The sequence below is a fragment of the Physeter macrocephalus genome, chromosome 2, assembly GCF_002837175.3.
Source record: "Physeter macrocephalus isolate SW-GA chromosome 2, ASM283717v5, whole genome shotgun sequence".
In the NCBI taxonomy this organism is placed as follows: domain Eukaryota; kingdom Metazoa; phylum Chordata; class Mammalia; order Artiodactyla; family Physeteridae; genus Physeter; species Physeter macrocephalus.
This window is the reverse complement of record NC_041215.1, coordinates 100,406,334-100,433,831: the sequence shown is the minus strand read 5'-3', so window position 1 is coordinate 100,433,831 and position 27,498 is coordinate 100,406,334. Positions and strand designations below refer to the sequence as shown.

Below are 27,498 nucleotides of genomic sequence, written 5' to 3'. Positions count from 1 at the left end.
TCATCTGCTGTGTGTTTCTTTGTCTTCTCATTTTGCTTAACTTACTGTGTCTGGGGTCTCCTTTCCGCAGGCCGCAGGTTCATAGTTCCCGTTGTTTTTTGGTGTCTGTCCCCAGTGGCTAAGGTTGGTTCAGTGGGTTGTGTAGGCTTCCTGGTGGAGGGGACTAGTGCCTGTGTTCTGGTGGATGAGGCTGGATCTCGTCTTTCTGGTGGCCAGGTCCATGTCTGGTGGTGTGTTTTGGGGTGTCTGTGGCCTTATTATGATTTTAGGCAGCCTCTCTGCTAATGTATGGGGTTGTGTTCCTGTCTTGCTAGTTATTTGGCATAGGGTGTCCAGCACTGTAGCTTGCTGGTCATTGAGTGAATCTCTGTGGTGGCTTTGAGATGGAGATCTCTGGGAGATTTTTGCCGTTTGATATTATGTGGAGCTGGGTGGTCTCTTGTGGACCAATGTCCTGAACTTGGCTCTCCCACCTCAGAGGCACAGCCCTGATGCCTGGCTGGAGCACCAAGAGCCTTTTGTCCACACGGCTCAGAATAAAAGGGAGAAAAAGAAAGAAAGAAAGAAAGAAAGAAAGAAAGAAAAAGAAAGAAGATAATATTAAGAAAAAATAAACTAAACTAAAATCAAGTTATTAAAATAAAAAATAATTATTAACAAAAAATTTTAAAAAAGTAATTAAAAAAAAAAACCCCAAAACAGACATACAGAACCCTAGGACAAATGGTGAACGCAAAGCTATACAGACAAAATCACACACAGAAGCATACACATACACACTCACAAAAAGAAAAAGGGGAAAAAAAATACATATCTTTGCTCCCAAAGTCCACCTCCTCAATTTGGATGATTCGTTGTCTCTTCAGGTATCCCACAGATTCAGGGTACATCACGTTGATTGTGGAGATTTAATCCGCTGCTCCTGAGGCTGCTGGGAGAGATTCAGCACTGACTCCTGGCTGGAGCACCAAGAGCCTTTCATCCACCCGGCTCAGAATAAAGGGAGAAAAAATAGAAAGAAAGAAAGAGGATAAAATAAAATAAAATAAAGTGAGATAAAATAAAATTAATTTATTAAAATAAAAATAATTATTGAGAAGAAAGTTGTTTTAAAAAGTAAAAAAAAAAAAAAAAAAAAAACCATGGACGGACAGAACCGTAGGGCAAACAGTGAAAGCAAAACTATACAGACAAAATCTCACACAGAAGCATACACATACACACTCACAAAAAGAGGAAAATGGGAAAAAATAATCTATCTTGCTCCCAAAGTCTGCTTCCTCAACTTGGGATGATTCGTTGTCTATTCAGGTATTCCACAGATGCAGGGTACATCACGTTGATTGTGGAGATTTAATCGCTGCTCCTGAGGCTGCTGGGAGGGATTTTCCTTTCTCTTCTTTGTTCACACAGCTCCCAGGGTTCAGCTTTCGATTTGGACCCGCCTCTGCGTGTAGGTCGCCTGAGGGCGTCTGTTCTTCGCTCAGACAGGACGGGGTTAAAGGAGCCGCTGATTCGGGGGCTCTGGCTCACTCAGGCCAGGGGGCGAGAGGGGCACGGATGCGGGGCGAGCCTGTGGCAGCAGAGGCCTGTGTGACGCTGCACCAGCCTGAGGCGCGCCGCGTGTTCTCCCGGGGGAGCTGTCCCTGGATCCCGGGACCCTGGCAGTGGTGGGCTGCACGAGCTCCCGGGAGGGGAGGTGTGGACAGTGACCTGTGCTCGCACACAGGCTTCTTGGTGGCGGCAGCAGCAGCCTTAGCGTCTCATACCCGTCTCTGGGGTCCGCGCTGATAGCCGCGGCTCGCGCCCGTCTCTGGCGCTCCTTTACGCGGCGCGCTTAATCCCCTCTCCTCGCGCTCCAGGAAGCAAAGAGAGAAGAAAAGGTCTCTTGCCTCTTCGGCAGCTCCAGACTTTTCCTGGACTCCCTCCCGGCTAGTCGTGGCGCACTAGCCCCTTCAGGCTGTGTTCACGCAGCCAACCCCAGTCCTCTCCCTGGGATCTGACCTCCGAAGCCCGAGCCTCAGCTCCCAGCCCCCGGCCACCCCGGCGGGTGAGCAGACAAGCCTCTCGGGCTGGTGAGTGCTGGTCAGCACCGATCCTCTGTGTGGGAATCTCTCCGCTTTGCCCTCCGCACCCTGTTACTGCGCTCTTCTCTGTGGCTCCGAACAGTCCCCCTTTCGCCACCCCCCGTCGCCACCTGCCAAGGGGCTTCCTAGTGTGTGGAAACCTTTCCTCCTTCACAGCTCTCTCCCAGAGGGTGCAGGTCCCGTCCCTATTCTTTGTCTCTGTTTTTTTCTTTTCTCTTTTGCTCTACGCAGGTACGTGGGGGGTTTCTTGCCTTTTGGGAGGTCTGAGGTCTTCTGCCAGCGTTCAGTAGGTGTTCTGTAGGAGTTGTTCCACATGTCGATGAATTTCTGATGTATTTGTGGGGAGGAAGGTGATCTCCGTGTACTACTCTTCCGCCATCCTGAAGCTCCTTCCTTTATTATTAACATCTTACATTAGTGGTACATTTGCAACAATTGATAATACGGTATTGATACATTATTCACTGGAGTCCATAGTTTGTTCAGGTTTTCTTAGTTTTTCCCCACTGTGTTTCTTCTGTGTCAGTATGCCATCAAGGATACTACATTACATGTAATTGTCTACCTCACTTTTTTTCATTCTGAAGGTGCAGTATTGAGAGAGGAGGTTAAAGAAGCACATAATTGCTTAACTTGTCCTTGGCTTTAAGTGAGTAAAAGGGAAGGGGCTGCTGCTGGGGGCTGCGTTTTGGTGTTGTGTCTGATGGGTGACAGCCTAGTGGGGTGCTGGGTCCTGGGGAAAGGCAGGGCCCTAAGGAGGGGCTTCCCTCCAGAGCAAGCCTTTTCAGAGCAGCCCCTTGGGTTAGGGTGATGGGAAGTTATTGTTTAGAGGATACAAAATTTCTGTCTTGGGTGATGGAAACATTCTGGTCATGGATAGTGGTGATGGTTTCACAGATTTACTTAATGCCACTGATTGTACACATAAAAATGGTTAAAATGTTTAGGATTTATGTATATTTTACCACAATGCTTTTTAAAGCTGAAGAAATAAAGACGCGATTTAATTAATTTATTTTTGGCTGCGTTGGGTCTTCGTTGCTGCACGTGGGCTTTCTGTAGTTGCAGCGAGCGGGGGCTACTCTTCCTCGCAGTGTGTGGGCTTCTCCTGCGGTGGCTTCTCTTCCTGTGGAGCACGAGCTCTAGGCTCACGGACTTCAGTAGTTGTGGCACGTGGGCTCAGTAGTTGTGGCTCATGAGCTCTAGAGCGCAGGCTCAGTCGTTGTGGCTCACGGGCTTCGTTAGTTGCTCCACGGTATGTGGGATCTTCCCGGACTAGGGATCGAACCGGAGTCCCCTGCATTGGCAGGCGGATTCTTAACCACTCTGCCATCAGGGAAGTCCCCTACAGATACGATTTTGCTGTAGACATTGAAGGATATGCAGATGTTAAAAGTGAGTGAGAATGGTAAAAATCGGAGAAAATATAGTTTTGAATGGCAAAATTGGATTTAGGTTAATGAAGTATTCTTTGGAACCATTAAAATGTAAATATATGGATAAATCTTACAAACACGTTAAGGGATAGAAGATTCCAAATAATGTCTTACAACATAATTCCACTCAGATGCAGTTCAAAAACGGGTACAACAAAACGATACTCTTTTTGGTATGTATTCAGAAGTGTAAAACTATGAAGGGAAGAGGAAGTCATTTTCCTAAAAGTAACGATAGTGATGCTTGCTAGAGGAAGGAAGGATTTGTGATCGGGAAGGGGCTCCTGGCTACTGACAGTGTTCTGTTTTTGACCCAAATGGCAATTACACAGGTGCTTGCTTTATAATGATTTGTTACACTGCATATTTATGTCTTATGCATTTTCTTTATCTATTTTCCAGTAAAAACCCTTTAAAAAGGATGTAATGACTACTGTAGTAAAGTATGGTTTCAGATTTAAAGGGCTTCTAAGTTTGTGTTACGGGTTGAATGATGTCCCCCCCTTAAATGCGTATATTGAAGTCCTAATCCCCCAGTACCTCGGAATGTGACCTTATTTGCAAAGAGTGTCTTCACAGAGGTAATCAAGTTAAAATGAGGTGATTAAGGTGGACCGTAATCCAGTTTGGATGGTGTCCTTGTAAGAATAGGAAATTTCAACAGAGAGACACACTTGGAGGGAAGATGTTGTGAAGAGACGTAAGAGGAAGATGGCCAACTACAATATAAGCCAAGGAGAGAGGCCAGGAACAGATTCTCCCTCACGGCCCTCAGAAGGCACTGATCCGGCCAACCCCTTACCTTGACTGTGGATTTTTGGCCTCCGGCACTATGAGACATTATATTTCTGTGGCTTAAGACACCTAGTTTGTGGTATTTATTACACCAGTCCTAACAAATACAAATACAGTTTGGAAAACTAATAAGGACTTTATGTTTTAATCGGTGGCTTTACTTATCACAATGACCTGTTTTGGGGGCTTTCAAAGTAGAGCAGGGACAGCTACTTTTCCCAAGTGACTCAGAATCTCTAATTAAAGTGATTGAAGAAGGCTAGGGACAGACGTGTTTTAGTCTCAGGTCATCCAGCTTTTGTTTAATATAACAGTTGTCTAATTATCTGTCAGAGCATTGACTATTTTTTGCCTTTTCTCTTTTTGTAAACATCTGTCTTTTTTCTGTAATGACTTCATAGTGGATTTGTTATTGGTGTTATTTAAACAATGAGTTGAATTCCTGTATGAAAGTCACCCCTACCATGAAGAACAGACCTCACTCAAGGACCGTCAGGTGATGAGAGATGCACAGGGAAGGAGACCCCCAAATGATGTACAACATGATGTACAGCAGTATAATTCCACCCAGTTGCCCCTCAGTTGCTGGTGTAGAGATCAGTTTCTTTGCTGCCCTGGAAGCTAGGCATGATCATGTGACAAAGTCTGGCCGATGGGGTAAGGATGTGCTCTCCATTTCTTTTTCTCCTTCTTGCTGACTGGGATATGCCGAGACTTGAAATAGCCATCTGGAATTAGAAGTGGACACTATTCCTGCCTGGCCTGGTTACCTCTGGACTGTTAAATGTGAAGACATGAATATGTCTCTTCTTCAAGCCACTTTTCTTTTCAGTTTCGGTGTAATAACACCTGACTCTATACCCCCAACTAATATACTCCAGTAGTTAGAGGTAGGTGAGGGCTATAGGTCTCCCACCGGTGGCCCCGCTCCCAGATATGAAAGCAAATGTTAATTTGTGAGAGGGCTTGCTTAAGAGGTTCACTTGAGGAAAACATGATAATATTGTAGAGGCAGGATTCAGTTAAACTTAGAGTTAGCATTGGGCAACCACAGTCTTCCAAATAAACTGTGCCTCAGTGCAGAATCCAGCCGGGGCCAGGTTTCTGAGTCCAGCCTTGTGAATGTGCTAGGTTGTACCCCTTCATGGAATTGTGGGGTGCCCCTGAAGTATTTCTAGCCAGTTCACAAGTCTTGAACATCTTAAATTTCAACAACAAAAACCGATTTCTAATGTCTGTTTTGATAGCAGACAACCTCAGCTCTTGAGTGGAGGTAAAGATGGTTGGAAAACTTACAGTAGCTGTCTTTTTTTTTTTTTATTTTGTTTTTTATTTATGGCTGTGTTGGGTCTTCGTTTCTGTGCGAGGGCTTTCTCTAGTTGTGGCAAGCGGGGGCCACTCTTCATCGCGGTGCGCGGGCCTCTCACTATCGCGGCCTCTCTTGTTGCGGAGCACAGGCTCCAGACGCGCAGGCTTAGTAATTGTGGCTCACGGGCCCACTTGCTCTGCGGCATGTGGGATCTTCCCAGACCAGGGCTCAAACCCCTGTCCCCTGCATTGGCAGGCGGATTCTCAGCCACTGCGCCACCAGGGAAGCCCCCAGTAGCTGTCTTTTAATGTTGCCTTTTGATTAATTGGGTCTTCCAACTATATTGTAAAGGAAATTTCAGACCACATCATAGTAGCTGTAGTACTTTCCTGATACTTAGCATCTTGCTGTGTTGTCTTCTCTCTTTCTCTTCAGTCCTAGATACTTCCTTCTGCCTAGAGTCTTCAGAGCTTTTGATTATTCCTGGTGTTTCCTGTTTTAGAGTTTGTTTTTATTTTCTCTAGATTTTTTTTTGTTTTTTGGTGTGTGTGTGTCTGTGTGTGTGTGCCTTTCTATTATATGACAACTTTCTCTGTACAAGTGCATTCAAATACCCTGAGAAAGGATCTTATTGAGTTGCTCGATCACTGTTCAGTACATGTTATCCCTCCTGGGGTTGAGCTTTCATGGCTGGCCACCTTGTAGGCCGGTGGCCTTTCTCATGTCTGGTCTGGAGCTGACATCTTTAGGTCAGGCACCAAACCCTGGTCCAGATAGTTGTAGCCAGGGTTGCAGGATAAATTTTACAAAGGGTGAATGCTTGTGCACAAGAAACTGTATCTGGACCCTGTTCTTGAAGGGAGGGCAGACACCAAGCTTCTAAGACTCCTCTCCAATACTTTCCTTGATGCTTGAAACTGAATAGTGACATAAAGGTCACAAACCAGATATTCTGGTAAAAATCGGACAAGTGTAAAATCCACTCAACTAATGTTTATAGAGCATCTGCTAGACACAGTGCTAGATTAGTCATGAAGTCATCCAAAGAGCTGAGTTTAGTGGGGGAGACATGTAAACAAATGATGACAACAGCTTGAGGAGAAAACAACTGTTTGCTTCTCTCTAAGGCATTGGTTAATTAGGACAAGGAACTGGAAAGTGGCACTAGGGGGAGGCCCTCAGAGAATCTAACCACAGACAGGATTTGTGTCTGGGTGGAGGAAGTAATACACTGCAGCCTTTATTTGCATAAAAATAGCTATACTAGGAGCTAAACTTACAAAGATACATACTTCTGTCTTGTCCTGTGAACTTCTTATAGAATTAAGCATTAACAACTCCTTGTAACTAAAACAATTTGGATTTAAAGAACCCACCTTAAAGTATAAGAACTATGTGTTCACCTTAATTGAAAATATCATTGATGTATCCTGATAGTTGGAAACCGTTGACTATGTAATTTTGCTACAGTAAATGATTTTGTGATGCTAGAGTTCACTGGAAGGAATCCATACCACTTAACCTGGAGGATTTATGAGTTCTCTTGGGTGCCACAGAAGTTAACAATCTATTAAGTGGTTTTCTATTGCTCTCTGTTCTTGGGATCCAGTGATGCGTCACCTTAAGGACTTGGGAACTAGGGATATAGGATTGCCCTCTGAGAGTTAAATGGAGCAGAGACAGAATGACTGCAGACCTGCCAGGTGGATTAGCCATATGAGTGTGGTTTAAAAGAGAATGTGTCAGTGCAAGTGAGGTTAGTCAGGTGTCAAAGGATAGACGGATGACCAGGATGAGCCCTGGCCTGCACTGGTGTAGACACAGATGCATTAAACTACTTTAAATGAATGCTGATTGAATATTCAAGTCATATTATGAACTCTTCTTAGTCCAATTCCATTTTCTCTGTCAAAACTCTTATGTATTAATCAGGACTTCTTGTTGTTTGTGAGAGATAGAAATCCACCCCAAAGTGGCTCAAGCAAAGGAGGGAATTCACTGTTTCCAATAAATGAAAAGTTCAAGGAGGATCCTGGTTGACTCTGATGTTTAACGATATTGTCAGGCAATGTCTCCTTCCATCTCTTCGTTTGGCTCACCTGTTGGGTTCATCTTCAGTCAGTGCTCTCTCCTTGAGGTGGCTCTCTGCATCTCCCAACTCATATCCTCATGGTTTAGCAAACCTAACAATTGCTGGGGCAGTTTCAGCCCCATGACTGGCCAGACCTGGGACATGTGCCCACCCAACCATCTAAACCATAGATTTAATGGAGGGCGAGTCATTCTCAGAAGTAAAATTTTCAGAGTAAAGAGTAATAGATTTGGATAGGCAGAGATGGCAGATTTCCTCTGTTGATCTATTATTTGATTTCCATGTGATGTGTCTGTAAGGAAGAAAATGCACTTGCCTCCATGTTAACTGTTTTCAGGCACCTTGACAGAGTTTTCCCTGTAAATTAATACACTGACATTCTCTTTGGGTATGTGTTTACACACATACACCCACGCACACACACATGTGGATCTTATGAGTTACAATAAGGTGAATTTGCTCCCTGAGAGAAGGGTCTGCTCTGAATGTGGCAACCAAGAAATCAGGCTCCAGAGGCTTCCAGACTGAGATGCAAAGTCTGCACTTGGGCAAAGACTATGAGACCAGTGTGAGACCCCGTGGAGGTCTCCTTTCCCTTGCTGTTTTCCCTTGCTTTTTCCTTTTGAATTCCCACACCATTTACCACACTGTGTGTGTGGCATGCCAATTTTAGAAAAGGGCACGGCAACAGGAAGACTGGAGTTGCCACACCAGATCAGACCTGTCATCCAGCCAGCTTTGTATGTAATATAAATACTCTCTAGAGACCTCTGCTTTGACTTGCTCTTTGAGAAGTAGCGCTATTATTTTTCCTGCTCCTACTTCATGCTGTGCAAATATGACTCTGGATGGAAGTCATTTCCAGAAATGGTACCTGTGGAATCGTGAGGTAATTTTGCAGCAGTGGGCTGAGACTTTCTGGGGGTTTGTTAGCTGGACTTGTCAGCTAACAAACTGACAACTTTGTTAGTTTCCAGGCACAACTAGGGGAGAGGAGGGGCGAGGCTGAGGGGGAGTTGGTGTGTAAGCCGGGAGAGAAGGGGGTGGTGGCTGTTCAGGCCTAGCATCTCCCTGTTTCTCCCCTTCCTGTCCCTAGAACAGTGAAGAACTCCTGTTCCTCAGCTCAGGGACAAACAGAACTTCACTAACCACTCTTGCCTGCCCCAGATGGTAAACATTTTCATCTGGTTTTTCAAGGTCCCATGAGGCTCTGGAGGGTGGCCAACTCTAGTTGGGTAATTCATCCTTCTGGGGACGGGGCTGGAGGCCTCGCCTGTGTTAGGGCTTGGGCAAGGAGCAAGGCTGTTCTGGTCTTGCTTTGATGGAGCTGTGCCAGTTCTTTTGAGGAAAATCAGCCTCTTTCCTTTCAGGCTGGCTGCAGTGTCTCTGGTGCCTGCTTTGAGAGCTGTTTTTGCCCCCTTCATCTTTGGCTCTCCTTCGCCTAGCAGAGTCCTGAAATCTGGGGGCACGGGGCTGCCTGGGTGGTAGATGGGTCGAATGCCATGGTAAGGTCTGCCTAAGGCTTTCCGGATATTTTGTTACCAATCTACCTGTCTTTCTGAAGAAACATTACTAACAGTGTCTTAGACTATGAAGGGCAGCGCATAAAGGTGAATTAAATACTGAGGAGGAGAGCAACATAAAAGTTCAATTTCTGTCATCACCTGTGCTGTCAACAATAATATTAATAGTTCACCTTTGTGTAGAGCATTTTATGTTGGGTCTATAACTTCTTTTTATGCACATTTATACATACATTAAAAATGTATTACAGCATTTCTAGACTTATCTTTTTGGGTTGAGTATTAAAATGTACCTTAAATTTAAATTCTGGGAAGTTATGTGCATCTTAATTTGTAACACTCTTCACTTGTAAATTTGTATTTAACTATTAATGTCTAAAATAGTTTCTGACTATAGCAATAGTTGATTCCCAGAATTTGGAAAATATGGAAAGGTACAAAGAAAAAATAAAAATCACTCAAATGCCACCTTCCAGTATATTGCAGTTCCTCCCAGGCTTTCTTGCATAAGCTGCGCCCACAGTGATTCCTCCGTGCTTTCCTGTTCCAGTTTCTTCACTGGAGAAAGTACTTAGAGACTCTTGTGAGGCAGTCCGAGTGAGGAATTCTAGAATTTTAAGATTTCCCCCAATCCTTTGCTCATTCTTAATTTGACAGAAATATTTTTAGTTACTTGCCTTTACCAAATCTTTCTAAAGCATTTAACTGGGTTTCCATAGATACAATCAGTTTTTCTTTTTGGTCTTGAATTTTTGTGGTTTATGTAATATTTAATTAAATTATATAGTTAAAATGACAAGTAGGACTGGCATAAACGGGTAGGGAACAAACACCCTTGGCTTTTGGGGGCGCACAACTCAACTGGTCAGAACAGAGGTGCACAGGCCCCCTGGAGGGCAGCCCCCCAGGAGGTCCAAGGGCGTCCATCACTCAGTATGTTTTACGGAAGAAATGAGGAGCATTGGCCGTTTGAGGTGCTTGGTTAAGTGAAGGTTGGGTTATAGGAGGTTGCTAAGCGAGTTTTTAATATAAAGATACTGAGGGATGGAAGGGCACAGATGAGCTGAAGACAATTTTGTGTAGTTTCTTGCTACAATGCTAAATTTCCAAGTTTGTTTTTTTTTCTTTCTGGTTCCTGATACCCTCTGTCATGTAACTAGGGTGACCAGTTGTTTCTTTGTGTGATCATTCCATGGAGAAAGTGTAATGATTAAAAATATTGTACTTCCTCATATTTATTTTTATTCTTTGTTTCAGGAAAATGTATGATGAAAGAAGATGGTATTTGAGATTTAGGTACCTTAGGCACAAATATTCATCCTCTCCTATACTTGATTACTATGTACTGAGCAATTTCATTGGCGCTTACAGATTAGCATTGTAACTTAAAGATCAATGAGTAGAGCAAATAGTTAATGGATAGAGCAGATAGTTGCTTTTTCGACTTTTAAAAGTCTTGAATAACAATCATGGTGATAAAAATATGTTAAAAATATTTGTTTGTTGACTCACATTTTACAGACAGCTCTTGTGTGTTTTTTCTGTCATTCAAGCCACACCACTTCCTATGTGGAGGGATGGCAGGGAATGTTACCCTCACTTGACACGTTTGTAGAATGAGCCTCAGAGGTTAAGTGATTCAACCAAGGTCCTACAGTGGTTGAGCTCCTCAGACAAGAACTTAGGAGAGTTCAGAGTTTTTCTAACAATCCATTTAGTCTCAGCTTGAGACTCTAGGGTACTTCTTGGTCTTCTGCCAGTAGTCATGCCATTTGGGCAATAGTTCCTTGCTTTTAGGACTAAGAAAATTGAATAGGGTCTTCCTTTTCAGACTACTACTTCTCACTGTGGGAAGGACTTGGTTTCTTTGTTCAGAGATATTTTTCTCACTTTCAAAGAGTATTTCAGCTCCAAGGAAACTGCCGTGGCAGTGGGCTGACTTGGTATAGAGGCAACAGCTGGTACCCAGGCAAGTTACTAAGCTTTTCCTTCTGGTAAGCTTTGATGAGAGGCTGGCAAGCTGGCCTCTGTTCTCTCTCATATTACCAGGGTTGTTCTTCATATAAAAACGAAGGGAACTGGGAGTAAAACTCACACAAGTTAAAACAAAATTGTCAGAACATGTTAGCTCATGATACCTTTGTATAGTTTTACAAACTCAAAGTTTTCAGAAGCTTTTTTTTTTTTTTTTATTGCTCAAGGTTGAGGATGGAGGGGCAGTGACTAATTCTGTGATTAACTGAGCTACGAGGTGATTGCCTAGTAGAGGAGTGATCCAAGTTGGAGCTATAGCTCTCCCCTAAAGGTAAGGTGGGCTGTTTTGTAGAGCTTTGCAGTAATCTTTCCAAGGATTGTTGAGTGTGTGGGTACCTTCTACGTTGCCGGAATGAATGTGAGGCTGCTGCGCTGCTTTTTTATAGCCTGTAACTAGAACTGCTTAGAAGTGCCTGTATCAGAATCTCTTGGGGGTGGGGCCTGGGATTCTTAATTTTTAACAAGCTCCCCCAGTATTCATAGATATTCTAAAATTTGACAGCCACTCTCTCCTTTCTCATCTCCCTTGTTTGTCGTTCTCATGAGCAGTTGAGATGCACTCAGACAGGTCACTTCGTGGAAGGGGGTGGGAAGGATGCCAGGAAAGGATCTCTGTAAGGCAGAGGAACAACTGGAGCTCTTGACCGTCTCTGTCAGTCTTGTCAGTCTTTCTACTAAGTGCTGTTCAGCCACATCTCAGCCTGGTTCTCCGCGCTGGTTCAGGCTGTCCCTGGTTTTCTGAGAAGCTTTTTCATAATTACAATCATCTGTGTCCTCTCTGGTCTGCTTGGTAGGCCAAGAACTCTACCACCTCCTGATTCCAGCTTCAATCGAATTTTAAATCTTTGGATTGAGCTCGCTGTCTCTAGGTTTGATGTGTGAATTTCTCTTGAATCTGTTGCCTTCCACCCACAGCCTTTCAATATTCCCACCTCTAAACCTGTCCCCATAAATACACAGCACATTCTTACATTCCCAACAGCTTTTCCCAGTATCCTTCTTTGTTTTTGTTTATGTCTAGGAGCACATTTTCCTGGAAATTCTATTATAGTGTTAAGGTGTTCAGGTTGTTCCACTGAGGCGGATTCATGTTATATGGTAACTGAATTGTCATTTCCTAGGAGCAGGAGGCCTGTGCTATTGAGGGAGGAATAGTTTTCTTGCTTCTTCCTTGATTGGAATGACTTTAGGCAAAATTAAATAGTTGGTTTTCGTCTTCTCCTTTCTTTTCACTAGTTCCACCTTTCTTGGCTTCTGTGTTTGGAGTTGGGTGATGGAGCTATGAGATGGGTGATGGCCGTCCCACACGCATGAGATGGGTGATGTGTGGGGAGCTCTGGGCCTGTTCATTTACAGCTGCTGCTGCCTTCCACCCACACCACCACTGATGCAGCCGTCAAAGACCCAGTGAGTTGCAGTGGCTTCTGACTTGACTGGATCAATGCTCAGTTTATTCATGTAGCACAGTGGCCGCTCGGCAGACTGGAGGTAACTGGTTTGTTGCTCTCAGTTCCTAGTCCAGAAATTGGATTTTGTGCCTCCTGAAAGTCATTTGCCATTTAACTTTTCAAGGTGTATAATCTCCTTTTCCCCTTCACGCTGGAGATGAGTCCTGGGTGGGAGTGTATGCATCAAATGGCAAACTCTAATGGTTATCAAGAAATTATTTTTTCTCATTGCTCTTCTTCTTGCTTATCAACAGAAGAATTCTGGAAATCGATGGGGGCATAGATACATAGGTAGTAGGGGTTTTGTGAGGCTGAGCACGCCAGCTTTTAAAATTTATGAGTTTAGACACATTCTCCGGAAAGCAAGTGCCCAGTGACTTTTCTGATCTTTCTAGTCTAGCTCTCTCATGTGGTCCTGTGACCCTGACAGTAGCCCCTTATTCAGGAAGCTGCCACGGCTGTCACAGTTCAGAGTGGCAAACCATGCAGCTAGGTGAACCAAGGAAACTAATGAGTTCAGAATTGGACAAAGCCAGAGGCTTCGCATACATTTTATAGGAGCATCAAAATGGTCTCAGATCAGGTTACTCTTCCACGAGATCTGTTAATCGCTGACTTATTTAATGTGTCCTCTGTATCCAACCTTGGCCACTTAGAAAAATAGAGCTTGAGCTTTTAGGATGTCATATAATTCCTAAGGGCTCACTTTACCTTTCCAGATTGTCCTAAAGTGCTTTCAAATTATGAAACCTCATTCATCCATTTTTTTTTCCCTCTGAAACTGTTCTCTGATAGGTGTTAGAGTGGAAAGCAATCTGATTAAATTCTTCATGGTCTAGTGATTCCCCTGAAGGTAGTTGGATTTTTGTTTTTAACAAGTAGTGCTTGTTAACTCAAATCTCTCACTGATGACATCTGAGGCAGTGTATCATAATAAAATGAGCAATTTCAGACATTCTGGACAAAAGTGAAACGACAACATAAAATAATTTATGGCAGTTTGTCCTTAAGATCTATTCTTCCAAGCTGTTTCTGCTTTCTTGACTTTTTCTTCTGCTACTTTTGAACTTATGCCATCTCTGCATTTCCAAAGTGGCTACTAATTAAGGATAGGTGAGGTTGGGGAGGGGAAGAATAGCCACATTTAGGGTTGACTTTGCCGCAGACATTAGACCTAGAAAGATGTGTGGTAAGGGGATGTGCAGTGTTCTCACATATAAGCTGTAAGTGCTGTGTGCTTGAGACTTTAATGAAATTGCCCTATAATTTGCCTTTAGCCAGTCTCTTTATCTGGCATTACATGGCATTACACCATGTCACACGTGGCATTACACCAAACTCAGCTAACCTCTCCGAGAGGCAGGTAAATTTGATGTCAAACAGTATAAAATTTCTAAACATTGATATATTTGAAATCTCATCCTTTCCTATGCATTATGTTGGAAGCAGCACTTAGAAAATAACAAAACCAGCATGGTAAACAGTCTGTTTCTCACAGTGGTGGTAAGGACCAACCCGCATTTATTTTAGTACTGATCCTGATTTCGTGTTTCTTCAGTTGGAGTCCTTACCAGCATTCTGAAAGCCGCCCTGATTTTTACAAACTGGGACGTCTATATTTTCCCCGTTATGGGAGTGCTGCGAAAAATGAAGCCTAAAATGTGGCTTTTTGGAGGCTACCTCGTTTAGCAGTTGAAGAAGAGTGTTTTTTAGTTATATTGACAATTGATTTTCTGTTAGTCATTTCGTTGTACAAATCCCTACAGACTGAAGGATACTACATTCCTCTGGGAGTTAGCGGCTTTGTTAATTCAGGGTTTGCCATTTCAGAAGTTTCCCTGTTTAAATGTGAGGAGCTTTGTGGCAGTTGAAATAGAATTTGATTTTGGTATCTCAGGTTTGTAGCAAGATGGTTTTCCCCTAATATGATTTGAGGCAAGAAATGCACAAGAAGTGACCTGTTGTTCATCCTAGTTAAACCTACCCAGCCAGGTGGAGCCACTGGAGGAAGCTAAATGAGCACCATCTTGTTTCAAAGTAGAGACTGAGGATGGAAATGCTGTCCGAGGCTGAGGCAGGGGTTTGTGTTAGCAGGCTCTTGGGAGCTACTTTTAGCTCTTTGAAAAATTTATGTCTCTGAGCCCCTAATCTCCCTCCCGCGTCACAGCAGCTGGCCTACATTCCCCAGAATATGCAGCCTCTCTTATATGTATGGGAGGTGGAGTGAGGAATAAGAGAATAGAAGAGAATTTAGCCATCATTTCAACACCACTTCTTACTTCTGAGGCTGAAAAGATTCTTCCATGGTCCTTAAGTGTATTCTTTAAAGAGGAGAAAAGTAACAAATTCCCTCTTGATGTTTCACACTCACTGAATTGAGATCTCAGAACTTGTTGCCACTAATAATTTATTCCTGTTTATTAATGCTGACATATGAGCGGTTTAGTGTGTGTGGCAGGGAAGAACTGAATAATTTAAGAACAAAGCAGAGTACGATTTTTTATGGCACAAGGACAGGGAGCCCTGACACATACTGAAGATGCACTTAGAGCCAGACTGAACCTTTCCTGTGGTCCGGAAATACATCTGGGAAGTAGGACAATAAATAGCTGGGTATTAAAATTTATACATATTACTTTCCAATTGATCTTATTTTGTGTAGGACACAGAGTTGGGACTTTTTAGCAGATGCATGTTATCAGTGAAAACAAGTGAAATCAGAATTCTGGGACTAGTGTGCAACAGTAAATCAACAGTAAAAAAAAATTCCCAGCCCAGCTGATAGCTCATGAACAATATCAAAATAACAGATGCACTGGGTTAGATAGTTCATGGGAATGAGGATATAAATTATGTACAATAATCATTTTCCACAAGGCTAGTATTATATTTTAGCCTCAAAGCAAAATTTGATTTCTTGTTCTTGACGCAAAGCAAGAATAGAAGAGATTGTAAAGCTTTCATCTTAGGCATTTCATTAAATTATGGAACCTAGTATTGGTCTCATACTGTTTTATAGTAAGGTAAGTTGAGCCAGAAACAAGGCAGCCTAGTTTAAGGTGATAGTAACAGAGCTATGTGCCTAATTAAACACATTACTAATGGAAAATCAAGAATGAAATTACGTCTATATATTCCTTTTCCGGTGCCATGGACAAGGATACATATGATTTTGCTGAGAGTAGGGAATAGGAGCCTTTCTGTCTCATAACCTGCAAATTGAAGGGGGGAGGCCAGGAGGGTGGAAAGGGAAGTGAGATACGAGGTAAGCCAAAAAATAAAAGAGACATATTGTCTCTTGGCTGCTGTGATTCGAAGTAATTTAAAAGCTAAGGTTCAGCTGTGGTGATTGAGGCTGCTTCATATTATGGAAGGGCTGTGTCAATGATAGACATTAGTGTGCTAGAAACATAGCATTTTGGAAGTAAATAGAGGTCATTGATTGCTAATTCCCAACCAGCCTAGGGATCTTTCTCAGTTTCTCTGCGTGGTATAAGGTGACCTCAGTTTGGACATTTCCATAACATTATAGTTATTTGTTTACCAAAAGATTGATAAGCCTCCCGATTCCTGGTTTCCAGGAAAAATTAAAACATACTAGCAAAGCATCATGTCTTAGTCTTCAAACTAACATGGGTAAGATGCAGCTGGAGTTCTATCCAAGGTTAAAAAGATAGTAAGAGGGCGCCCAGTTGGTTTTCACACTGGATAAATTAAATGCTATGGGCCTGAAAAAAATTATAGCTAAAGAAAATACAAATTATCTAACTTTTTTCAACCTCCACATATTTTGAATGTATTTTTTAAACAAGTTGTTATGGGGAGTAGCCTAGTCAGGAGGGTTCACAAAGCCATGCCAAATTTGCCAAACTATTCTCTCCTTCTTCCTCCCTCTCCTCCTTTGTTCTTCCCTTTTTTCCTCCTCCTCCCCTTTCTTCTCTTTGTTAGTATTACTGTAAGTAAAATAAAGTATGGAGATATGTCTAGATTATAGCAAGATAATTGACAAGATCTCTCCTGATGGCATTGTGGCCAAGATGGAGTGATGTGCCCTGGATCATGATGTTAGGTGCCAGACACAGTACTAGGTGCTGCCAGTGCAGCGGTAAACACATCAGAAGTGGCCCCTCCACAAGGAGCATATAGTGCCTCTAAGGAAAGAGACTATTACAAATCGAAGGGCAGTAAATAAGAAGTAATGATAAGAGGGCTGCAGGGTCTTCTGTTGGATCTAATGGACCCATAGGTTAGGGAGTATTTCTCCAGAAAAGATGATCTTTAAACTGCTATCTGGAGACTAATAGTTAGCTTGGTTAACATTAGGTGTTGGTAGAGTATTCCAGGTATAAGGAGTAGCATGTTTAAAGACTCAGAAGTGAGAAAGAACGTGTTCCTTTCATAGACCTGAAAAGCATCAAATATGGTAAGTGCATTTTTAAGGTACAAACTAAGCTGCTGTAACAAAGCCACCCCAAATTATGGCAGCTCAAACAAGGCAGAAACTTAATTTCTCCCATTAAATTGTCTGGAATTGGTCAACAAGCCAGGCTGAATAAGCAGCTCTGCTCTGAAAGGTCATTCTGGAACTCAGGTTCTTTTTTCTTGATCACTCACTTCATCAGTGAAAAACTGTTTCTAGTGTTCCCTTCTACTAATTACTGAACCACTGTGCAAAAAGTTTCTGAACGTGAGAAAGAAGTCTGCTTTTGGAATACATGTCAAGGGGAATGGAAGCTGGTCTTAAGGTTAGGGATATTCTGAAAGGAAGTGAGAACTGAGGTAGAAGTTGGCCAGATGAAGGTTAGAAGGTGGGAAAGTTCCAGGCAGCGGGAAGAACATGTGCAAAGAACTCATGGAAGAGGGAATGTGGTATACTTAAGGACCTGAAGAACACTGGTTATAGTGTGAGTTAGCGTTATAATTTCAGGTGCTGCAATAAAGAGGCCACAAATTATAATAACTCAAGCAAGGTTGAAGTTTATATCCCTCCCATAGAACAGTCAGGATTTGGTACAGCAGCTTCTGGAGGAGGGTGGACACCTGAATAGGGTCTTGGCAATGCTAAGAGGAGGGAATTCTTGATTTAGAGAACTTGAGCCATTAACTGTATATTTCACCATCTCACTATATTTTAAAGTAAATTACAGGACAGCTCCACAAACTATGTTAAGCAGTTTAGGATTTAACCAAAAGTAATTGTGAAACTACTCTAAAGAAAGGAATTAAATTTGCAATTTAAAAAGGTGGTTCTGGTTTTAATGCTCTGAATGAATGCGTGGGCAAGATGGAAGGCTGGGAGGCCAGTAGGCTATTGCTCTAATCCAAGTGAGAAAGGATGTGGTGATATGGACTCTGGAGGGATGGATATCTATTAGACATAATATAGTTAATAGGCAGGACATCATGGAGCAGAGTTTGGCAGAAATTAACTGTTTTAATCTGTTGCTATCCAGGCCTGAAATTCATAGTGTTATATGAATCCCAAGAATTTTAAATGTCCACAAGTTTATTTAATGAGGGGTTGCAAAGTCAAATATTTATTAGGGCTTGAGAATAGGAAAACTAACTAAATGAAGCAGCTCTGTTATAATGGTGAGAGGTTATGGGGAATTGGATAGCACATGCCCTCTCTGAAGGGGACAAGTCTATTCAGTTCCAAGTGTTGCCATTTGTAAATAAAAATTCATTGTTGGGCTTCCCTGGTGGCGCAGTGGTTGAGAGTCCGCCTGCCGATGCAGGGGACGTGGGTTTGTGCCCCGGTCCGGGAAGATCCCACATGCCGCGGAGCGGCTGGGCCCGTGAGCCATGGCCGCTGAGCCTGCGCGTCCGGAGCCTGTGCTCCGCAACGGGAGAGGCCACGGCGGTGAGAGGCCCGCGTACCACACACACACACACACACACACAAATACATTGTTGCCAGATCTTCTGATTTTTTCCCTTTTTCTAAAGACTTTTGGATTGTTATATGAAATCGTCTGATTTTTAAATGTTGATATCTAAGTAAAAATCAAACAAACATACAAACAAAATACTGTATAGACGAACATTGTAAGGGCCAAGTGAAACAGCTCTGTAAGCCGGATTTGGTTTGCACAGATTCATTTTTGTGCTTAGGTCTTAATAACTGTATTAGTTAGGGTAGGCTACTGTAACAAAGAAATCCAATAATATAGTGGCCAAAAGAGCAGAGATGTTTGTTTCTCATTTGACAGTTCCAGTGTGAAAGGACAGGTGGCTGGACATGATTTCTCTTCATGGTCATTCAGGTTCTTCCCAAATTGTTGTTCCACCATCCCCAAGTGTAGTGTTGTTCATCTGCATGGTTAAAGTTAGGTCATCACATCTGGATTCCAGTCCTCATAAAGAGAGAAAGAGAGCATGGCTGAGGCATGCTCATTGTCTTAAGGCTCTGGCTATGTATTCATAACAACGCTTAGTATTTACATGTTTTTTCCCAGCCTACTTCCCTATTAATTTTTTTAATCCTTTTAGCCTTTTGAGCCTGGCATGCTGGGTTATTATTTTTATTCGACAGATATAAAAATGAGGTTCAAGTATGTTATGACTTGCCCAATATCATAAAGAGAATTAGTGGCAGGGCTAGAGTGTATCTTGGCTCAGTTTAAATAATAATAAAATGCCTTTAAATGTATTTATAATAAATATTTAAAATAAAACTCAACTTATTTGAGCTCCTGTTACCAAACAAAATTTAGTCGCTTATCAAAGTGTGATGAGAGATGGCAACATGTATTTTTCCTCCTGGATGTAACCTTCACCCTCATTCAGTATCTATTTCTGATGGCTATCATCAAAAAATCTACAAACAATAAATGCTGGAGAGGGTGTGGAGAAAAGGGAACCCTCTTGCACTGTTGGTGGGAATGTAAACTGATACAGCCACTATGGAGAACAGTATGGAGGTTCCTTAAAAAACTACAAATAGAGCTACCATACGACCCAGCAATCCCACTACTGGGCATATACCCTGAGAAAACCATAATTCAAAAAGAGTCATGCAAAGTGAGAGAGTGGCTGCAGCTCTATTTACAATAGCCAGGACATGGAAGCAACCTAAGTGTCCATCAACAGATGAATATGTATATGTATAGCTGATTCACTTTGTTATACAGCAGAAACTAACACACCATTGTAAAGCAATTATACTCCAATAAAGATGTTAAAAAAAAATTTCTATTTCTGAGAAAACCCTTAGAGAGTGTCTTGGCTAGATTTGCTCTCCTTAGTCAAATCAGTCTTCTAGTTCTGGGTAACCATAACTCCCTGCACAGATAAGTGAAATCTCATTTCACAGTTTTTGCGGCATTTCACTAATACAGATCAGAGAAAACAACAGAGTTTCCAGATACTTGACTGCCCTCTTTCATTTCTACTCAAGTCATTGAATGAAACATGTAAATAGTGAATTTGGAGTTCTAGAGAATGAAAAGTTGTAGGGATGTGGAATTCTCTCTCCTCTGGCTTTTATTAGAGTTAGGAAAAGGACCAGGCCTGACCACAGAACTGTGACTGCTCTGATGAAGAATGGGCAGAACAATGAAGCAGTGATGTGTTGACAATGCCTTGGATGTGCACAATAGAACAGCCTTCTTTTTTGTTTTGTTTTGTTTTCCTTTTTTAAGGAGCATCATGTTCTGGTTGGTGGAGCCGGGGATTATAATGCCAGGATACCGGGGTTCTAGTCCTGGTGTTTCTGCCACTGACTCTCAGCACTGACTTTGGAAATCTATTAGCTTTTGGTTGCTTCAGGCAACAAACTGTTTTTAAATAGGGGAGGCTGAGTGTGTTCTACCTCCCATATAGAGGACAGGATGGTGGTAATGTTGCTTTTATGTAATATAAAAAATTACATTTGACTTTGTTTTCTATTAATTAGTCAATTTCCAGTCTTGTAGGCACCAATGTTACCTTAGTATTTAATTAATTGCTTGCTAATGCATTGGATAATTTAAAGATATTTATTTAAAAGTCTATGTCAAAAAAAAAAAAGTCTATGTCGTATTTATTGAGGGAAGAATTTGGCATATTAAGTAACGGCTTAAATGATCTCCTGGAGAGGTAGGTGAACATTAATCAAAGATACCATCATCAGTACAGTCACCATCACTTTCATCATCAACATCTATTGAGCCCTTGCTTGTGGGACTCATTTTCTAGAAGAGGAAAATGAAGCTTTGAGGAAAGTAACTCACTCAACCTTTATAATCTCTGTAAACAAAAATTTAAGGAATCTTTATCATTACATTTTTTAAATGTTGAAATACTACAAGTTGGAAGCCTGAGAGTCTTCATGTCCAGGAGCTTTCTTTAGGCATTAATTTACATGACTGCTTGTGAAATTTTAACCAGGACATAAAAATCATTTAATGTTTCTTAAAAATTTTCACTTAAATACTTCTAGGAGAACTGTAAACCCCCAGGGGCTTGACGTACGGTTCAAAGTGTTGTGCTGCAAGTTTGAAGTTTCTCTGAAATGCATTGTTTTTAATATTCGTGCAGATGTAGCATTCTATTTTATACATATCTCTTGTTTTAACATAAAAATACTGTTTTAAATTATTCCACATTAGGTAAACTTTGATACTCCGAGAAGGTTTTCCTGGAATTTGCAGTGCTTTTAGCATTGCCTCAAACCCTAACTGTGAGCTTCCAAGTTTGGCAGGTACAGCTTCATGTTGTGGATGGTGCCTGGGTTAAAATGATTTACAAATATTCATATATAAGTTTCTGAAACATTATTGTGAAGAGAATATTTTATAATTATCCCTGTTAGATGTTTTCTATATAAAAGCAGTTGTGAGTTGGCTACTAATGGTAGGTTTTTCCTTTTTGGTGCTCACTTTTCACAGTAGTTGTGACGTAAAAGGGAGACTGCAGGACTGGAGAAACTGCTTAGAAGTGACAGGCTTGGGTCTCATTCTGGGCCCGCGACTTGGGCCAGTTAATACTTTACCTACAAGAGGAGGTCGAGTCTTCACATGTAAAATGGAATGATAGTATCTACTTACATTAGATTGCTGGGAATGTGAAATGAAATCATGCTTTTCTCCTTGTCCTTACCCTTTCCGGTGTGTTCATATGCTCCACAGCCATTGGGTTTTGGCAGGGATACGAGCGATGTTAAGGAATGGATGGGAAACTTGCTTTATTTGCATACTCACTTCTGTAGATCCTAAAACCACACTGTTCTGTGTTTCAGCTAGCTTTCTGCTGTTCACAGTGTATTTTTTTCTGACCTTATAAATATTTTTTTTCTTATTTCTGGTGAATTACTCATGTATTTCCTCCTATGAGAGCTGATTGGATTCCCTCAGCCCTGCCTTGTCTCCTTGTCTCTATTTTGCTTACTCATGGGACATTCATGCACATCTACCCTTAAAGGTACAGTTGAAAAACTGTTTTGAGTATAGTCTTACAAACCAATCTAAGCCATTCTGGTTATGCACAACTATTAGGCTTATTTGTTTTGGTAAACATCACTAACCTCCAGTACTTAGGAGTAGCTTTCTTCCCGGGTAATAATGAAAGCAAGTTTCGGACTTCATTTCATTGCACAGAAAAATGTTTATTAGCAAGAAGGTACAAAAGACTCATACAACCTGTTCTGTAAGCTCTATGAATTCCCAGCAAACTGTCCTTTTCGGTACTTTTTAGTTGTACATTGCATGATAGGTTTGCCTGGGGCAATTGCAACAATGTTATAGCAGGAATACTTTGTTAGCTGCCTAGTGTTGGGTGGACAGGAATCCATTGGAACAGAGACTATCCAGAGGGCTTTGAAGAATCAGACAGACCTAAGGTGCTATTCTTAATGTCATGGTCTGCATGCGTATAGATTTTTATTTTTTGGTAATAATTTGACATTTACAGGAAAATTGCAGAGATAATACAGAGTTTCCATATTCCTCTTATCCAGTTTCCCCTTTTGTTAACCTTCCACATTGCCATGGTCTATCTATCAAAACAGAAATAAACACTGGCACATTAATGTTAACTAAACCCCAGACTTTTCCCCACTGATATTCTTTTTCAATTCTAAAATCCGACCCAGAATACCACATTGCATTTAATCATTAGATTTTTGTACCAGGTTCATGAAAGAGATCAGTTCCCACATCTTCAATGCCACTGAAATTTGACCAGTGAAAACTTGTCTCTAACATCTACAAGACCTGTGATCAAAACCACCAGTGTTGATTGGAGAGAAAGGTAGAGTGGTTCTTTGGAGTCAGTGTCAGTTGACTGCCTTTGGCGTGTACAGTCCCAATTAGGATGGAGATTAAAACTAATATATGCATACATTTCATATTGCTCTGCTGGAGTATTTTAAGGTAAATTCCAGGTAATATAACACTTAGCTTATGTTCAAGTTCAGTTTAGGTTAATATGTGCTATAGATTATTGGTGAGAGGAAATCTTTAGTTCTTTTTAAAAATTATAACATTTTCCACCCTAATTGTAAAAAGTAGTACTTTTGTTCACTTGTAAGACATATAGAAAACATAGATAAGCATAAAAAAGTAAATATGCCTAATTCACATAGTTCTCATCATTCTGATTTTCTTGGCTTAAACTTTAAATTTTCCCTTAAATCTAATTACCCCCGTGACCCCTAGAAACCAGGAAAATGTCAGAAATACGTGCAGTCTGAATGTGCATCTATCTTTCGCTAAGTGTTTCAGGGAAGCTTTTGCCTGTTTGCCATCAGGAATGGACTGGACTGATCTCAAAAACTGAGAAGCAATGAGACAAAATGCTTCTTAGCGTAAATTATTACTTTTGTTTAAGCAAAGTTTATTATGGGACTTTACACTTAAGTGTTTTCAAGAAATAAGAAAGTGTGCAAATGTTCCTCAGAACACGTACTGATTAAGGTGCTGATGTCACAGCTGAGGCGAGCTGCCAATGCTCTTTTCTGTTTATTTTGATATTTTTGGGGGGTACAGTTGTTGTGTTACTGATGTGTTGCTGTGGGAGAGATTGTTGACAGTGGTTCTGCTGTACTGGTGAACCTGTGAAAGTGAAACTGGGTGGCAGAGGAAAGTCAGTTTCGCATGAGGCGGGAGTTTCAATCTTGACTCCACCACCTTCTAAGGGTTTGAGATTGGACAGGGATGTGCTACGTAGCCTCTCCCCACCTTGTTTCCTCACCTGTAGCACAGGGATAATGATAAGTACCTCAGAGGGCTGAAGGCTACTTTAACTGAGATGATGTATGTAAAGCACCTATGTAAGTGGTAGCTATTATTAATATTAAATATGTTTTCTGTTTCTTTTTCTTGGTTGTAAATGGAAACAGTTCCAGTACCAAGGCAGACATCTGTTGGGCTCCCTCTGTGTGCCTGAGATCTGGGCATGGCGCTAGGGACACAGAGAAATGACATGTCCTGGTTCTCAAGGCGCTGCATGGGGTAGTGGAGACATATGCCAACACCATGGGACACTGTGGGACAGGCATGGTGGGAAGACTGGTAAGGAGCCAGAGAGGCCTACCTGGGAGAGGCAGAGATACAGAGAGGACAACCAGGTGGACAAGAAGGAAGCTGGCACCAAGCTAAGGCTGGGTTTGACATGATTGGCATTACTGGCCTGCCAGAGTACTGGCATTCAGAGTATGATTCTTTTGTACCTACTTGCTAATAAACATTTTTATGTGCAGTGGAATGCACAGTAAATGTCATTACTGTGAATGCCTGGCACAGAGGAGTTAAGGATCCTACCGAGCCTCTGAATGGGAACTCTCGAAGGGAGTTCTCTGAGATGGTGCACAGAAGCCTTTTGTAAAATGCATTATCACCGTGTATGTCTTACAAATTTTGTGGTTTTGTGTCCCAATGGTTTTGTGTCCCATTTCCTATCACATGAGGCTCAGATGCCTCTGCGTATTTTTTTCATTATATTTTACTTTTTCTTAACACATTTTCGGTTTATAAGAGACCTATAACAACATGATAGAAAATTTGGAAAAATAGATAAAGACAGGAGAAGGAGAAGAAAACAAACAAACCAACAAAAAACAGTCCACAGTTCCACAGCTATGTTAGTGCAGTGCATTTCTGTCTTTCTTCATCTTATCCCAGTCGTGTATAAAAACTCTCTTCCTCCCCTTCCTATTTTATACTGCTAAAATTTGATTAACACAAACATTAGAGAAGCCAAACGTTCTCTGTGGGGTGTTGAAGGAAAAAGGGTTGCAATAAGGATGGATTACCCCATGGGATTTGCCTGAGTGATACTTGGTGTAGAATTATGGGAAATTAATGAGCTGCAGACCTTTTTAGCAATAGTTTCCCTCCCCAGTAACTGGTGAGCTGCTGTGTCCTAAAAGTGTGGGGAAGTGGGAATGAGGGTGCTTGGGTGTGTCCATAACTTAGGACGGAACAGTTTGCACAGATTTTCACCTTATGTGCCTCTACTATTGATTACCTGGTATTTTCTATTTACTAACTTTTAATTTAACTTAAGGAAATTTATTTTAAAAGGTAGCTCATATATCATTATTACATGATCAAGAGAAGGTAAGTGTAGTAGTCATTACAATGAAAACAAAACAATGTAATTAACTTTTAGTCTGATACTTGCCAAAGGCTCTAAGCCAAATTTCTGCTCTGTTAAAATGGGAGGTTAGCAAGTGTTGGAGATTTATTCACAGCACCCTATCATCAAAGAGAGACTTTATTTCCGTAGAATTACTGGAATAAAATCCTTGTATTGTATGTGTGTCAGTTTAGTCCAAAAGTGCCTCAGAATAAATGCCGTGATCCCTGCCTAATTTTCTTCTTACAGGCTATTATTTCAGGTTCCCTTATAAGGAATGAACACCTCAGTGCTGGATATTTAGAACTTCAAGTATTGTTATAGAAATCTATGCCAGAGGATTTCATTACCATAAGGGATGTTAGGAATAATTCTTCATCCATGAAATGGATGCCATTTGTATGAATGAGCTGTGGGAAGCCCGGGAGTCACTACTGGGGCAGGGTCCCAGGACAGTGGCTTGCACCCTGGTGTTTTTCTCAGAGTGTCTTTTGGTCTAAGTACCAGAGGAAGAAAGTGGGACGTCCTTGAGTTACAAAACAGGTTTGATGCCTGCTTAACAGTAAGTGTACCTTTGGCTGAATTTAGTCTATGACTTAACATACTCCCCAGCGGCAAGCTCGTGAGGAGTGGGATATATAGCTTGTACCTACCTTAACCGATTAAAAGACCCAGACCTTTTCCGAAAAGGTCAGCTTGCAGAAACTTTCTTACTCTCTGATTCAATGTGATTTAATGCCTAGCCTATTACCAAAGCAGCACATCCTGAATTTTGGAAAAGATAGCCCTTGGGAAAGCTATGTTTGCATAACTCTGGCTAGTTTTCTAGCAGTCTGGGGCTAGATCAGTATTTCTCAAATTATCTTTGGAGAAGGGCCGCCAGTTTTTCTTTTTTAAAATTTTAATTTTCAATACATATGGGCTGATACTGTGAGTTACTAGAAAAATAAAACAGAAACCATACATATAAAATATAAGCCCAAAGTTTTTATTATTAGATTCAACCAATGAAATGACATTCCAGTAAACAATAGCAAACATAACATAGGAAAAAAGAAGAAATTGCAGAACTTATAGGGCTGATGACCTGCTACTCACAAGGCATAATGTCTACCTAAAATGTTTCAGGTTTTGATTTGATAACACTCATAGTAGACAAACCTTTTTTTTTTTTTTTTTTTGGCGGTACGCGGGCCTCTCACTGTTGTGGCCTTTCCCGTTGCGGAGCACAGGCTCCGGACGCGCAGGCCCAGCGGCCATGGCTCACGGGACCAGCTGCTCCCCAGCATGTGGGATCTTCCCGGAGCGGGGCACGAACCCATGTCCCCTGCATTGGCAGGCGGACTCTCAACCACTGCGCCACCAGGGAAGCCCGACAAACCATTCTTGCGGAGTCTATGTTGACAGGAAGGGAAGAATAGATTTTTAAAGCAATCTCAGCAAACTCAGGATATTCATTTAAAACTTTTATACAAAACGAAGCAGGAACTTCCCTGGTGGTCCAGTGATTAAGACTCTGCACTTCCACTGTAAGGCATGCGGGTTCGATCCCTGGTCAGGGAACTAAGATCCTGCATGCCACTCAGTGTGACCAAAACCAAACAAACAAATAAATAAATAAATAAAATGAAAATAAAAAATAAAAACATGGAGAAGTTTTTTTTTAAAAAAACATCTTTATTGGAGTATAAATGCTTTACAATGGTGTGTTAGTTCCTGCTTTATAACAAAGTGAATCAGCTATACGTATACATATGTCCCCATATCCCCTCCCTCTTCCATCTCCCTCCCACCCTCCCTATCCCACCCCTCTAGGTGGTCACAAAGCACTGAGCTGATCTCCCTGTGCTATGCGACTGCTTCCCACTAGCTATCTATTTTACATTTGGGAGTGTATACATGTCCATGCAACTCTCTCACTTTGTCCCAGCTTACCCTTCCCCCTCCCCATGTCCTCAAGTCCATTCTCTACATCTGTATCTCAATTCCTGTCCTGCCCCTAGGCTCTTCAGAACCTTTTTTTTTTTTTTTTAAGATTCCATATATATGTGTTAGCATATGGTATTTGTTTTTCTCTTTCTGACTTCACTCTGTAGAACAGACGCTAGGTCCATCCACCTCACTACAAATAACTCAGTTTCGTTTCTTTTTATGGCTGAGTAATATTCCATTGTATATATGTGCCACATCTTCTTTATCCATTCATCTGTCAGTGG

The 27,498-nt window shown here is 41.6% G+C and overlaps 1 protein-coding gene across 3 annotated transcripts in view; it reads left to right on the top strand.

Annotated features, from left to right (window-relative positions):
* The window catches only part of HECW2 (HECT, C2 and WW domain containing E3 ubiquitin protein ligase 2), a 410,406-nt gene that overhangs the window by 39,384 nt on the left and 343,524 nt on the right, over nt 1–27,498 (top strand). Inside the window, exons 1-2 of one of the 3 annotated variants that reach the window (XM_024115624.2) lie at nt 11,470–11,547; nt 12,513–12,764. The exons of 1 other annotated variant lie outside the window; for it this stretch is intronic. The gene's annotated coding sequence lies outside the window, so the exon portion shown is untranslated. Of the gene's footprint in view, nt 1–11,459; nt 11,548–12,512; nt 12,765–27,498 lie in introns of those variants that run through there. One more of the 3 variants, XM_028480351.2, reaches the window with a different exon arrangement.